The sequence below is a fragment of the Bombus bifarius genome, unplaced genomic scaffold, assembly GCF_011952205.1.
Source record: "Bombus bifarius isolate JDL3187 unplaced genomic scaffold, Bbif_JDL3187 scf7180000009620_frag, whole genome shotgun sequence".
Lineage (NCBI taxonomy): Eukaryota > Metazoa > Arthropoda > Insecta > Hymenoptera > Apidae > Bombus > Bombus bifarius.
This window is the reverse complement of record NW_022885237.1, coordinates 1,569-17,749: the sequence shown is the minus strand read 5'-3', so window position 1 is coordinate 17,749 and position 16,181 is coordinate 1,569.

Below are 16,181 nucleotides of genomic sequence, written 5' to 3'. Positions count from 1 at the left end.
AATCAAAGAGTTGAGGAAGAGGTTAGTAATGTACGAAGAGCAGAAGAGTCGCAGAGCAAAGTCGATTGTGAAGTCGGCTAAAACCCAGAAGAACGGGAAGCCCAGTCAATCTGTAGATGCAATGAAGAAAAGAAGATGCTTCATTTGCGGTAGTGAGGATCATCTAAGTGTTACGTGTCCGGAGAGGGGAGAAGGTGTTAAGTGTTTCAAGTGCAGCGGATTTGGACATATTGCAGCGAGGTGTACGGCACAACCGAAAGAGACTTACGTAATCTCAAGACCGGAGAGGAAAAAGTACGTGAAGGACGTGTCGATAGATGGCTGCAGGTTTGTCTCCTTAGTGGATACAGGTAGTGACCTTACGTTCATACGAGCGGATGAGTATGTGAGGTTAGGATCACCACCTCTGGGAAACTGCAAACTTAAGTTTGATGGTTTTGGTTCCGCTGGCAATAGTACCTGGGGCGAGTTCACAAGGGTAATGACGGTCGACGGGTACGACTTTACTGTCACTCTGCATGTTGTCTCGAATAAGGTAATGACAAGACACAGTCTACTCTTAGGTACCGACTTTTTAGACCAGGTAGAGTTGCGAGTCAAACGGGGCGAGGTGACATTTTTACGACTCGACGATCAGACCGACGGTCACGAGGACGCGCCGGATGTACTGAGGGTAAACGCGGTAGAACAGACCGACGAAACAGACCTGACACACGTACGGGAACCGCATTATCGTGAAGCGATTCGCGATATCGTTAGGGGGTATAGGCCGGAGAAGAAGCGAGACGTCGGAATAACCGAAAAAGTAGTTTTGGAAAGCGACAAGCCGGTAGCGCGAAGACCGCGAAGACTGGCGCCGTCGGAAAGAAAGGAAGTAGATGATCTGATGGAAGCGTGGATAAACGAGGGTGTCATCAAATCGTCAGACTTGGAGTATGCGAGTCCGATAGGTGTAGTTAGAAAGAAAGATTTGTGTGTGCGTGTGGCTAGATGGGCCTTGTTACTAGGCGAGATTAAGTATCAGGTGTGTCATCGGCCGGGGAAAAGTATGCAGCATGTAGATGCTCCGAGTAGGAACCCCCTGCCGAGCGCTATGTATGTAACGGAGAGTGAAGACGGGCTGATTGCACGGTTGAGAAGGGCACAGAACAAGGACATTGAAGTCCGTAGGATTTTGGACGCCGCAACGTGCAGTCAGGCCGATGGGCAGGTAGTAAGAAACAATATTTTGTATAAGGAGTGTGAGGACGATGTGCTAATAGTAGTATCGAAAGCGATGCGGGCTCAGGTAGTCAGGCAAGCGCACGAGCGTGGGCATTTCGAGGTTACCAAATCAGAAGCTATGGTCAAGAAGGACTTCTGGTTCAAGGGGTTACGCGAAAGGGTCGAACACGTGGTATCCAACTGCCTTGACTGTAGCCTAACCGAACGAAACATAGGTAAGCTAGAAGGGAACCTGCGAAATTACAAGAAAAGAAGAAAGCGTGCGAAGCAGTACCTGAGGAAGGACCCGTGCACACCTCGATTTTATGAAACCTTGGGTCCTAAATGCCGAAAGTGACGCATCTGGTAACAGCGAGATAGAAGGCAACATCTGAGGGCAGATGTTATTGCAGGATGGCCGAATGTAGTATCGTGGACGAAAGGCCTGGGAAATATCGGGCGAACTATGAACAGTGTCGCGAGAGCCGAGGCGCCGTCGGGCCCATCAATGTGTCATCGGTCTTTTCAAGTGCATAGTTTCGTGGAAAAGACCTACGTGACCCTGGCCACGAGCGTCTGCAGAACACGTGTGCGGTGGGCCTAGGAAAAGGGCAATAGAATGCGACAACAGCGAGTCGAGAAACAGTGTGCGAGTCGAAAAGCAGAGTGCGAGTCGAGAAACAGAGTGCGAGTCGAGCGGAGACGGAGGTTGCGAGTGGCGTTGCCGAGAGAGTGTGGATTGCGCTGTGTTCTGTACGTTTGGTATGAATAGTTCAAGTTAAGCCACAATCGTCTTTTCTGTCTCATTAACATCTCTATTGTCCACGTTTTGTAAACATATTACATCACGATATTACATACATTATGTTACGACCGTTCGCGGAGAGACGTGATCGCGAGATAGCACGTCAACGAGAGTTGTAAATTCTCGCTACGATCATGTTAATCGACGCCGCGAAATAGTCGTTCCCCTGTTTCGTTTAGGATAACAGAGGTGGTTTAATGAATATAGCACTGTATTAACACTAATAAATTAACGTTTATTTCAACAACTTATTAACTGGAAAGATATAAATGGAACAACAAAAGAAATGTAACTACGTAATGCGCGATATAAGATATGTATTGACTGTTTGGCTTCTCGAAACGTTCTGCCCGCCCTTCGATTTGTTGGTTTTTTCTGGAAGGCGACCCCCACTACGTTCGGATCACGCCACATTCGTTTACGCCAGATAAAATAACGGCCACGAATCGACGCCTCTGGAGGTCGCTCCGCTTAATGAACCATGCGCTTGCCACTACAGTGTTTATTTGCCGGGCAGCCGTGACGATCCGTCCGCGACATTATAGTGCCGCGACCGACAGTTAAGAATATGATTTATGGCAAGCCGCATGGCGTAACATTCTCCCCCCGTTGAGAGGGTACCGATCAAATTAGCGAGATGTGGTTGAAGTTCCTATCTTTGTTCGTCTCGGTGGCTAGTTGTTCGGGTTTCTCGAGATCGGGTTGAATTGGCAGTGGGACAAGCCTGTTGTCGGCCCGATCCAAAACGCTCTTTGCCGTCTGAACTGTAGCTGTCCGGATGACACCATCGGCGCCTGGATGAACCTTGATAACTCGGCCCAGAGGCCAATGCATGGAGGGAACGTTGTCCTCTCTGAGGATGACGATTGTGCCTTTTTGGATGCCGTGTCCACCCTTGCTCCATTTATTGCGGTTGGTTAACTCGTTCAAATACTCCTTATGCCAGCGGTTCCAAAAATGCTGTTTAAGCTGTTGGATATGCTGCCATCTGGAGAGTCGGTTCGATGGAATGTCTCTGAAATCTCGATCACGTAAGCACATTAGTGAATCGCCAATGAGAAAATGTCCGGGAGTGAGGGCTAGGAGATCATTTGGATCGGTGGAGATAGGAGTTAGCGGGCGGGAATTGAGGACTGCTTCTATTTCTATGATAAGAGTATTCAATTGTTCAGAGGTGAGTAACTCGTTGCCGGCTACACGCCTGAGGTGGCGTTTGAATGACTTCACCGCTGCTTCCCATAGCCCACCGAAATGCGGTGAATGAGGGGGAATGAAGCGCCATTCGATTTGTTTGTCGGCTAAAAATGCGGTTACTTTTTCCTTGTGATCGTCCGATTGTAATAAGTCGTGAAGCTCTCGTAATTCGTTGCTTGCTCCTCTGAAGTTGGTGCCGTTATCAGAATGGATGGTGGAGCAATACCCTCGTCGAGCGATAAATCTGCGAAGAGCGGCGATGAAGGCTTCGCTAGTGAGATCGTCAACGAGCTCGATGTGTACCGCTTTAATGGCTAGGCATACGAAAATGGCTACGTATACCTTTATCTGACGACGGTTACGATCTCGTTTTTCCTTGATGTGGAACGGCCCGCAGTAATCGACGCCGACGTTTGTGAATGGGCGAGATTCCGTTACTCGCGCCTCCGGCAGATTACCCATCACGTATTCTACCGGCGGTGGTTGAGCGCGGCAGCAGCGGACGCAGCCTTTGATCGCCCGCCATACTTGACTTCGACCGTCGACGGGCCAGTATCTTTGTCTTACTGCGTATAACGTAGCCTGCGTTCCGGAATGCATGTGGAGCTTGTGCTCGTGTTCTATGATGCGTGCTGTAACGGATGACTTGGGTAATACTATGGGATGTTTCTGGGCGAAGGTCATCGACGAATGACTGAGTCGACCCCCGACTCGCAATATTCCTTCCTTGTCTATGAACGGATTGAGTCGCGTGAGCTTACCCTTTATCGCCGCGTTCCGATCTTTTTGGAGTGTACGAATTTCCTCGGAGAAATGGATGTTTTGCAACAATTTTATCAGCTTATTGTGCGTTATGCGTAATTCGGTAACGGTTAGGGGTGCCGCTCGGTTCCTTTTCTGTCTCCAACGGAGGCAACGAGCTATGATTCGTATCAACTTGGGCCAGGATGAATACCTTTGCAACAAACTGTAATCGGCGGGGTTTGCGGACAGACAAATCGCCCCTTTCTGCTCCGGTACTTCAATTTGCGGTGTTAGCGCCCATGTCGGCCAATAGCCTTCCGACTGGTAGAGCCATGCAGGACCGTGCTGCCAGATGGTTGGGCGCAGAAACTCTTCGGGTGTTTGGCCGCGTGATATTAAGTCCGCGGGATTGTCGTCGGTAGGAACGTGGCGCCAATCGCGGATGCTGGTTTTTGTTTGAATTTCGGAGACTCTGTTAGCGACGAATGTTTTAAGGGTGTGAGGTGATGTATTGAGCCAATGGAGGACGATAGTGGAATCGGTCCAATAGATAGTTCGAGTAATTTTGTGTGATAGGGCTTGTTGTACTGTCGACATCAGGGACGTAAGAAGGAGTGCTCCGCTCAGCTCGAGCCGAGGAATGGTCTGGCACTTGAGTGGGGCGACTTTCGATTTTGCGGTTAAAAGTAGGGTCCAAACACGGCCGTTGATGTTAAGGGTTCGGAGATAAACACAGGCTCCGTAAGCCTTTTCGCTGGCATCGCAGAAACCATGCAGTTCAATTTCCATTGCGGACTCGATTATTGCTTTGCGTGGGAACCTGACGTTGTTTAATAAGGGTAATTGGGCATAGTACCTTTCCCACTCTGTATGTAACTCGATCGGAAGTGATTCATCCCAATCGATTTTCGACGACCATATTCGTTGAAGTAGCATCTTGGCCCGAACAATCACCGGTGCGAGCAGACCGAGCGGATCGTAAATTTTTGCAATCTCCGAGCTGATGATTCGTTTCGTGACTCGGGAGGGCGTGGGTTTGACTTCGACCGAGTAAAGAATAGAGTCGTCGGATGAATTCCAAAACACCCCCAGCGTCTTCAAGGTTTGCGAGTCGCCCAAAAAATGTTGGTGGTTTGTTTCTTTTAAGGAAAGTCCGTGTAATAAGTCATTATCGTTCGACGCCCATTTTCGTATGTTTAAGCCGGCCAGTTGAAGTAAATTGGTGAGTTCTGTTCTGAGCGTGAGGGCTTCGTCCTTCGTTTCAGCTCCGGTGAGAGCGTCGTCGACGTAGAAATCCCGCTGCAGTACCTGTGCTGCACGTGGAAATCGATGTCCTTCGTCCTCTGCCAGTTGCTTGAGGCACCGAATAGCTAGATACGGGGCTGCGGATAAACCGAACGTTACAGTGTTAAGCTCATATGTTTCTGTTTCTCCACTCGCGCTGCGCCATAATATCCTTTGATATTTCCGATCCTCTGGTCGTACGAGGAATTGCCGATACATTTTTCGATGTCGCCAGAGAGTACGTATTGATGAGCGCGGAATCTAATTAATATACAAAATAAATCTTCCTGTAACTTGGGTCCTGTGTGAAGTGTATCGTTTAAGGAGGTTTCGGTAGTGCTTGGTGCCGATCCGTCGAAAACTACACGGAGTTTGGTGGTTTGACTCGATGCTTTGGTCACGCCATGATGGGGTAAATGGTATCCGTTGTCGTCGGAGTGGTTGTCATTGACCTTCGTCATGTGTCCCAACGCCAGGTATTCCTGTATTACCGTTCGATATTCTGATTCGAAGCGTTTGTCGTGCTGGAATCGGCGATTGAGTGAGGCGAGTCGTTTACTCGCCAGCGTTTTAGAGGATCCGAGTGACTGAAGCTGATCGTTGAAAGGTAGAGCGACGATGTATCGTCCTTCGCTGGTGCGTCGGGTGTGGGTTTGGAAGTGTTCTTCGCATCGTCGATCTGCCTCTGAGATATGTTTAATTGAGGGTCCTTCATCGATTTCCCAAAACCGCGCGAGATCTGCTTGTAAAGTCGTCGTGGATGTGTGAAATATGTTTGTCGCGGTTTGGGAAGTTGGACTCCCCCCGATTACCCATCCGAATTGCGTCTTTTGCAGACGCAGTCCAGGCTCGTCTGGCTGCGTGAGGTTGACTTGTCCCACACACATCGACGCGAGTGTTGAACCTGAGCTTAGTAGTACATCTATCGGAGCTGGTAAATGAAATCGTGGATCGGCCAATTTGAGATTTTTTGGTATCTCAAGTGTCGAACGATCGATGGGTTCGCTGGGAATTAAGGTTGATATGGTTGGAATGATAAGGAACGTTAATGTCCGCGTGTATGTACCGTCAGTGGAAGTGATCGTGGCCGTGATGTGTCGCTTAGAAGTCGTTGTCAAGGTATCTAGAGCTCCGATCGGGACCGAACATTTGTTTTGCCTTATCTTTAGCGATTTTGCTAATTCCTCGGTAATGAAATTCATACTGGATCCGGTGTCGAGCAACGCTCGACAACGGATTGGTTGCTGTTTATCATTCAAAATGTTAATCTGCGCTGTGATGACTAGATCATTGAACAGTAATTCGGATGCTATTGGTCTGATATGTTCGGTCATCAACGCAGTCGTCGATCGTCGGCGTCATTGGTTGTGTGTTCGTTTGTCAATGGGCGGTGGACTTGGAGACGCGGCTGTTCGTGGTGTTTCCGATCTGTGGTCTGTTGTGTGCCTTTTGCGACGAGTGGGTGATACGTAGGGTGGCAAAGAAGGTGTTGTGGATCGGCTATTTGATGGGGAAGATTTCGGACTGGACGTGCTGGAACGAGACCCTGAATGGCGTTTTGTCCTATGCAGCATTGTATGATGTCGTTCTCCGCATACGCGACATGATCCTGCGAAACAATGCTGCGTTGTGTGCCCTTTCCCGAGGCAGTTGACGCATAGTGATGCTCTTTTGACCTCCCGAATGCGTTCGCGAAGGGATTTGGTTTTGAAGGTGTCACATTTCCAAATGGGGTGTGGTCCTTGACAGGTGGGGTAACCTGTGTCGCCGTAAGTGCATGCCCTCGTGATGCGCGTTGACGGACCGGAGTAGTTTGTTCCGGTGATTCTCTTGTTTGTCTGACCGTGGTGATCGGTCTGGAGCTTCGTGCTAATCTCTCTAGGAAGTTTAGTAAATGAATGTACGGAGGCACCTCGTTATTGGGCAGCGTCATTTCCCATTGCTTTTGGATACTTAGTGGTATTTTCGAGAGGATGAGGCTGTTGAGCATAGCACTGGTATCGGGGTAGGATTCTCCTAATTTGTTCAATGCATATATGTGTTGTTTAAATGTGTGGACTAAGCGCCTTAATTCCGTTGGAGATTCCTTGGTTATCCTTGGATAATCAATTATTGCCATGCAGTGACTGAAAGCTGTGTATCGTGGACATTCGAAACTCTCCTTGAGAACGGCTATAGCCTGACTGCAGTTTACATTGCTAAGGGGTAACGCGTTTAAACAATCGGCTGCTTCTCCTTGCAGGGCGGACTGAAGGTAATGGAATTTCTGTATGTCAGTGAGACTAGGATTTTTATCGATTGTGGAGGAAAAGGTATCATAAAACGTGTTCCATTTTTCTAAGCTTCCGTCAAAAGTAGGAAGCCGAAGATCTGGTAATTTAATGGATATCGGATTTAAACTTGCGGATGATGCACAGGTTGGAGGGTTTATGGATGTCGACGGCGAAGCTGTTTGCGCGTTCCTCAGAAGATTTTGTAGCCTTGTATCTACCGCGACGTACTGATCCCTTATTTCGAAGCCGCGCGCTTGTTCCTCCTCGTCCAATACTTCTAATTCGAGTTGGATCGCTTCGAATTGACTCGCAACTTCGGTCAGTTGTTTCTCGTAATTCGTTAATAAGGAGTTTTGCTGACTCTCGGATTGCTCGTACTCGTCCAGTCGGTTCGATAAGTATGTGAATCGGCCGCTACAATAGCCTCGTCTCCGACGCAGGGAGATGAGTTGGTCTTCGCTCGTCATCGTTGCCGAGGATAGGAGATGGTCGAAATAAGGAACGAGCTTACCTTACTGTCGTGCGGCGTGAGGTCGCGTGTATGTTTGGTGAGGAACGCCTTGTTCCTTCCCGACGGCCACTCGTTCGGTTGTATTGTTAAGTTGTGAAATTCGTTGCGTTGATGATTGTCCAGCTGCGACGGAAGGCTGCGTGGCTACGTTCCTTTGCCAATGGGATGTGTTTCTTCGATGATGACGCGCCTGACGTCACTGGTTTCGCTGTAGTGGATGCTCCTGCTCCCGTTGCTGGTTTTGATAAAGTCACGTGGCACTGTGTGGTCACTGGTAAGTGCACTCTTCACTGGCACGTGATCCGGCTCGAAGGACCAAAGTGTTACGACCGTTCGCGGAGAGACGTGATCGCGAGATAGCACGTCAACGAGAGTTGTAAATTCTCGCTACGATCATGTTAATCGACGCCGCGAAATAGTCGTTCCCCTGTTTCATTTAGGATAACAGAGGTGGTTTAATGAATATAGCACTGTATTAACACTAATAAATTAACGTTTATTTCAATAACTTATTAACTGGAAAGATATAAATGGAACAACAAAAGAAATGTAACTACGTAATGCGCGATATAAGATATGTATTGACTGTTTGGCTTCTCGAAACGTTCTGCCCGCCCTTCGATTTGTTAGTTTTTTCTGGAAGGCGACCCCCACTACGTTCGGATCACGCCACATTCGTTTACGCCAGATAAAATAACGGCCACGAATCGACGTTTCTGGAGGTCGCTCTGCTTAATGAACCATGCGCTTGCCACTACAATGTTTGTTTGCCGGGCAGCCGCGACGATCCGTCCGCGACATTATAGTGCCGCGACCGACAGTTAAGAATATGATCTATGGCAAGCCGCATGGCGTAACACATTACTACATAAGTTATATATAAAATATGTATATTATACCCTTGCCTACTGACTGATATGAATTTCTTTCGGTCTCGAATGCGTTAAAAAAGAGCGCAAAGAAGTCGAAATTACTTATTGTAATTAGTAAAACGACCTGAGAGGCAGACAGATACAAGAAAGAAGGAATATTATATTAGCGGCATTTTTGTAGCCATTATATAGGGTTTCGATCGCATAATTAATCAGTATCAACTTATCAGTCTTTAACGGAAGGACAAAAAGAAGAGCAGACGGCACACAGACCGCAATCATGATCATTTTCAAGTAGAATCTCAAGCTGCCGTACATCTTCGAAAACTTCGTTAGTCGTAAGGGATCAAAGGATGATGTCCGCGCTGCGGAAAATAGATGAGAAGCGGCTATTTCAACAACCACCGTGTAGGTACTGCACTAGCCAGAAGTATCTGCGACAGAAATCAGAATACACTCGTTTTCGCATGGTTGGATCAATTTCGCGTGGGACTAACCTGATTGAACCTAACGCGGGATTGCTCAACTCACGACTTTAACCAGCCCGCTTGATTCTCTGTAAATGCTTGAAATTGACGCTTGGATTCTTTCCAGATTAACTAGCTTTGCCCCTCCCTCCCTTTATCTATTTTCTTAGATCGACTTAGACTGCCACAACATATTATCTTTCTACTTTTCTTTTCTTTTCTTTTCTTTTAATCTTTTAAAGCCCTAAATCGCTGGCTATTTTGTATACTATATATTTTGTACACTCAATTACTCTGTAAGTCATAAGTACATATGTTTTACAACGTTATTTGTCATATTTCAGTTAAACCCCAGAAAAGCCAGAAATATATTTTCAGCATATTTTAACGCGCCCCTGGCAAAGATCTCAAAAACGAGTTGCGGCACAATTTAAAGCGACAAATAGCATCGCGTGTCTCGTTGTGGTAACACACGGTTCGCCAGTTTTTTTTTTTTTTTTGATATCGGTGACTGCCATATTCTCTTGAGTTTCCAAATCGTAAAGAATCTTTCCCCAGGGATTGGTCAACTGTGTATGTCCCCATGCGACGTAACTTGCTTAAGGAACACGAGCCGGTGATATGCAGGCAACGTATAATTGATTATCATTCGCTCTGAAACGCTGAAGTAATGACCAGTGCAGTGGTCCAGTGGTCATATTGAATGCCGCTGGATATATCAGCATTTGGCAACCTAACCCAGAGAAGCAGGAAATATGAAGCCACCGAATACCAATTAACTTCGTAGTTGCACGGTTCACATTCCATCATTTCTGAATATGCGAGGACAGTCCTCTTATTGTGCTTTTAATTCTTTTATTTGTTTCATTTTCAGCAAATATACTGGTTTTTTAAATTAAGCTTCTTTTTATACAGAGTTACAGATTATATTAATTTTATATAGAATATATTTAAGAAAGATATTTAATTTTTTGCTAGTTAAGTATTGATCGATTAAGTTACTGTACCTTTGTTCCGATAAATGCGTGCCATTTCCTCGAATCTAATATCATAGCAAATGCCAATACCTATTTTGCAGCCCTTCACATCGAACGTCGTTAGGGAGTTACCAGGACTGAGTGAATCACTCTCTCGAAAAGTAATCTTATTAGGAATGTCGATGTCGAATAGATGTACCTAATAACATAAAAATGTAGTCGCTAATTCTATTGCTGCAACTTTTGTAATTTAATATCAAAGTTACCAACTCCTAAACTTTAATTATTTTTTATTTAATAACTGACAGCGTTTTTATCACTTTCTTTTATTAAAAAATCTTATCATTTAATAATGTTTAAAAAGGAGAAAAAATAAGTATAATAATATTTTAAGTATGTGAAAAATTTATACAACAACAAACACATTACAACAAAAATGGGCGTTTCCCGTATCATAACGTATTTTATAAACCGTAAATTATAGAATTGGTTATAGTATACGTATGTACATATGTATATTCCTAAATTATTCCTAGATAGAGTCACTTTCTTCACCCCAATATTTTCAAATTCAAAGCCATAAAGGAATATATTACTTACCTTTCGGTGTTTTGCTATCAAAGTTCCATCGGGACCCCAAATAGTACAGGTATTGTACAATTTATCGCCCTCTATTTCAGGCATCGTACCACCAACTACATAGATGTTGTTTTCTTTAGCTGCGTTCGATGAAGCAACGCTCGTTTCACCATCAGGAATACTCTCGGGGTATTTTGGAAAGTACTCTGCATTGCAATATTTCAATTAATGAAAAATAACTGTCTTCTGTTCCAACCATAAATTAAATTGAAATGTTTGTCAGTTTTTTATTTTCTAAATTATCAAAATAACTAAGTTTTATATTTCGACTTAATTAAATATGCAATTACTTAGCTAACAGTATATATAATAAATTGTTTCTACAGGTTCAAAATGAAAAATGAATATTTAGAAATATTTAATTACGACAATGCTATTTGTGTTAGCATCAGTGGCTTGTTACTCAACGACTTTGCTAGTACTTTTTGAAACATAAAGTTAGTTTTCAATTAACACTTATACTAGAGGCGGAATTATAAATGCAAAATAATTGATAATACTAATTTATAAGTACCTAATTATTAGTATCTTAAAAAATATATTTATACAAAAATCACGATAATCATGAAAATGGGGAAATCCTATATTCTCGAATCAATTCACAATTTATTTTGTATATTAATTAGATTCCGGGCTCATCAGTACGTACTCACTGGCGACATCGAGAAAATGTATCGGCAATTCCTCGTACGACCAGAGGATCGGAAATATCAAAGGATATTATGGCGCAGCGCGAGTGGAGAAACAGAAACATATGAGCTTAACACCGTAATACTCTTATCATAGAAATAGAAGCAGTCCTCAATTCCCGCCCGCTAACTCCTATCTCCACCGATCCAAATGATCTCCTAGCCCTCACTCCCGGACATTTCCTCATTGGCGATTCATTAATGTGCTTACGTGATCGAGATTTCAGAGACATTCCATCGAACCGACTCTCCAAATGGCAGCATATCCAACAGCTTAAACAACATTTTTGGAACCGCTGGCATAAGGAGTATTTGAACGAGCTAACCAACCGCAATAAATGGAGCAAGGGTGGACACAGCATCCAAAAGGGCACAATCGTCATCCTCGGAGAGGACAACGTTCCCTCCATGCATTGGCCTCTGGGCCGAGTTATCAAGGTTCATCCAGGCGCCGATGGTGTCATCCGGACAGCTACAGTTCAGACGGCAAAGAGCATTTTGGATCGGGGCGTCAAAAGGCTTGTCCCACTGCCAATTCAACCCGATCTCGAGAAACCCGAACAACTAGCCACCGAGACGAAATAAGATGGGAACTTCAACCACACCTCGCTAGTTTGATCGGTACCCTCTCAACGGGGGGAGAATGTTACGCCATGCGGCTTACCATAGGTCATATTCTTAACTATCGATCGCGCCACTATAATGTCGCAGACGGATCGTCGCGTCTGCCCGGCAAACAAACATTGTAGTGGCAAGCGCATGGTTCATTAAGCAGGGCGACTTCCAGAAACGTCGACTCGTGGCCCGTATTTTACCTCGCAGTAAAAGAATGTGGCGTGATCCGAACGTAGTGGGGGTCGCCATCCAGAAAAAACGAAAAAAATCGAAAGGCGTTCAGAACTTTTCGAGAAGTCGAACCGTCTACACATCTGATATGTCGCGCATTACTTATCAACCAAAACGCAGTTACATTTTTTTTGTTCCATTTATATCTTTCTAGTTAATAAGTTGTTGAAATAAACATTAATTTATTTGTGTTAATTCTGTGGAATTTCATTGAACTACCCTTATTATCATAATCGAAATAAGGGGATCGATCAGTTCGTGGCGTCGATTATTTAATCGTAACGGGAACTTACAACTCTCGTTGACGTGCTATCTCGCGATCGCGTCTCTCCGCGAACGATCGAAACGCCTATTTTTTAACGAACGACGTCTCCCACTAGAGACTTTCTCTCGAGAACGGCTAGCATCCTTTTCTAACCACCGATATACAAATTGACCAATTAGCAGCAATGCCAATTTCCCTTACTTTCTGAACGAAGGTTGTCCTCGACGAATCCGATTTTTCCTCTGCAATATTTTTAAAGCTACACACTTCGAATTTTCAATTATGCCGAAACAATTGCGTGACCCACTCTATATATTCCATACAATAAACTATTTTTTGCGTTTTAAAGTAGTTGAATATTTTATTAAAATACTCTGAGCAATTCTCAGGTTTCTGTGAAAACAAGATAACCCAAATGTAGTTGTGTTTCCTTCAGAATTATGCAGATTTTATTTGAAATATGTGAGGTGTAAGTGACCCTGATGTGATCGAGCTAATGAGATTTCAATTATCGTGATTCTGGGCGCGCTAACGATATGTCAAACAAGAATAAAACAGTTACGACCAGTGAAAAGTCCGCGTGCCTTTGACGATGCCCTAGAAGATAGTGCTATGGTTCTCCTTACTAGAGAGATAGCTCGCGGCGGCGAGCATCGCGGGCGATGAAGAAAAATCTACCGCCCTCCAAGGGTGTCTAGAACCTGAGTACTTAGAGCGAATCGAGGACATAGCGTTGAATCCCCCGGCCACCACAATATGATAAACTCAAGGACGAAACACTTCTCTCTCCTTTTCCTTTATTTGTCGGCTCTACATCCATCCCCCTTACTTACTCAAGTTGTTGTTTGTCTATATACGATTCAGCAGCTATGGAACCACATATGGGCAAGATGGATTGACAGAAAGGAAGCGGAGGATTTTCGCGACGGAGGATGTAATTGAAGGATGAGCGTTGTAATGAATTGGTTTTGGTTTGTAAATATATTTGTTATGTTCTTGCAGCACTTCTTCTTTGCATTTTCAAGTCCCTTGGACGGCCTTTAGGAGAGAACAAAGATACAAATGATAATTGTAGCTGCTGGCTGTAGATGTCGCTGCTAGGGTACTGCTGTATTTTCTTTTCATTTAAGAATCGTGGAAGAAAAATCGGACTACGGTCGCCGGGATTTAAGAACCCAGATCCCGAACGTTCGTAACTTGAGGCGCTAACCACTGCGCTGTCGTTGTCTGGTATTAGTTAGTGTCGAGTTGTCGTATTTGTGCTGTCGAGTGCCGCCACATATGTATGCATTTATGAATTGAGTGGTTTACGAGTAATTACAATCGATATACATTACAAGTAATTACAATTTATTACAAATGACTCGCTGTGCATATTACTATAACAGTCAGTACTAATTCTATAGATCAGCAGCATTATAACTTTCCAATAAACAACCGAAAATCACGTCGTTGAATAATAAATGCATTCACTGTAGAACGAAATTATTATTACGAATATAAGAGAAACGATTTAAAAACCATGTATTTTTTCATTTAAATTATTTGCATTTGCAAAGGGTGATACAAAATTTTAACAACGTTGCAAATTATAAAGACACAAATTACAGTTTCGTGTTTAAGTTATTGTTCAGAGTTTGTTGGAATGCAACGATATTAATCGCATACAGATGAGGTGATTGATCGAACGGATTCTTTCCTTCGTTGTTCAGCGATATCCTCATTAGCGTGCGTTCGTGAGATGTACCACGGCGGCTAGCACGTGCATGCTCTTTCGAGAATTCGGCGGAAGAAGCGTAGGAATATGGATGGAACATTCCCGATGGGCACGTCGAGAAGCTACTAGAAGGTTCTGCGGCACATGTGACGCCACACAGACACCCACACAGGTCACACTCATTACTGCATAGAGAGTGGGGTTCAAAACCTTTTCAAGGGCCATGGGTCACTAAGCCAGTCAGTCTGTGTCTGTGTCTGTGCCAGTCAGTCAACTGTCTACATTCCAGAACACACACACTTATAATTCCTGTAATAATTGTTTAATAAATATCACATTATATTGTTTCAACACAAATATTGTGTCTTCCACAGATTATTAATCTTAATTCCAAGATTAAATTCTAACAGAGCTTCCTAATAATTATGGTACAATTGGTAAAATGATGATTTTACATGAAAAAAGTAAAAAATATATTAGATAATTGAAATAACGCGATATAAATATAATTGAAATAACATCAGTAAGAACGGATGTTTTAAGCTTTCGATTTTGAGAAAACAGGATATGAATATGTTTAGTTAAAAAGCAATCCGTGTTTATTCGAGCATTCGCGAAGAGACGCGATCGCGAGAAAGCACGTCAACGGGAGTAGTAAATTCCCGTTGCAATTAGATAACCGACGCCACGAACTGATCGATCCCCTGATTTCTGTTACGATAATAGGGGTGGTTCAATGAATTTAACACTGTATTAACAGGTTAATATAGCTTGTATATTTAAAAATAATGAATGTAATAATAAAAACGTCACAAATTATTTAGCGATAAATACAGTTGATATGTTATAGGAATTCGACCCGACTTTGCGATATCTCTCAATGAATTCGTTAGACTAAGCAATTTATAACGTTTGACTCTTCAGAAGGGACCGATTACTCTTCGATCCTTTTCGTTGTCTTCTCTGGAAGACGACCCCCACTACGCTCGGATCACGCCACCGTTCGCGCCTATGATCACGTATACCAGCTTCTTTATGCGGATAAAATAACGCACCGAAGGCGAATAGATGTTTCTGGAACTCGCTGCTTGACGACAACTATGCGTTTATCGCTACTTTGTGTATATCTCGACGGTCATGTAAGACGATCTGTTTGCGACGGTTAGGAACACGGCCTATAGTAAGCCTTGGGGCGTAATAAACGGAGAGAACAGAATAATCTACAGGATTATCAACGGTGAAGTATATAAATATACTAACGACTCAGAAAACATAATTGAAGTGAGTTGCTTAGATATGAAATTATTGTTAATAACTAAAAGAATAATAGTACAAGTTAGATTAGCAGAGAGACAAACGTGATTGTGCAGTGAGTCTAGGAAACAGGATAAAATATAAAACAAATAAAAATGGAATATGCAATACGTCCTATCCAAGAAGATTGGATACCAACTAGTGCATAATAAAAGAATGTCCGCAATATTTGGAATTAAGAACAAAATTCTTAAAATAAACAACCACCATCTTTATGAACAGAGAAAATTGATTATTGAGACTAAAGAATTTTATTAAGAAACAACATGACGCTCAGAGCATAATAATTGAAGTTATAATAACCTGAGCACAACTCAAAAACTTAGCTATGACCCTTTTGTAATAACTAACAAACAAACATTTCAAACTTAATTAATTATA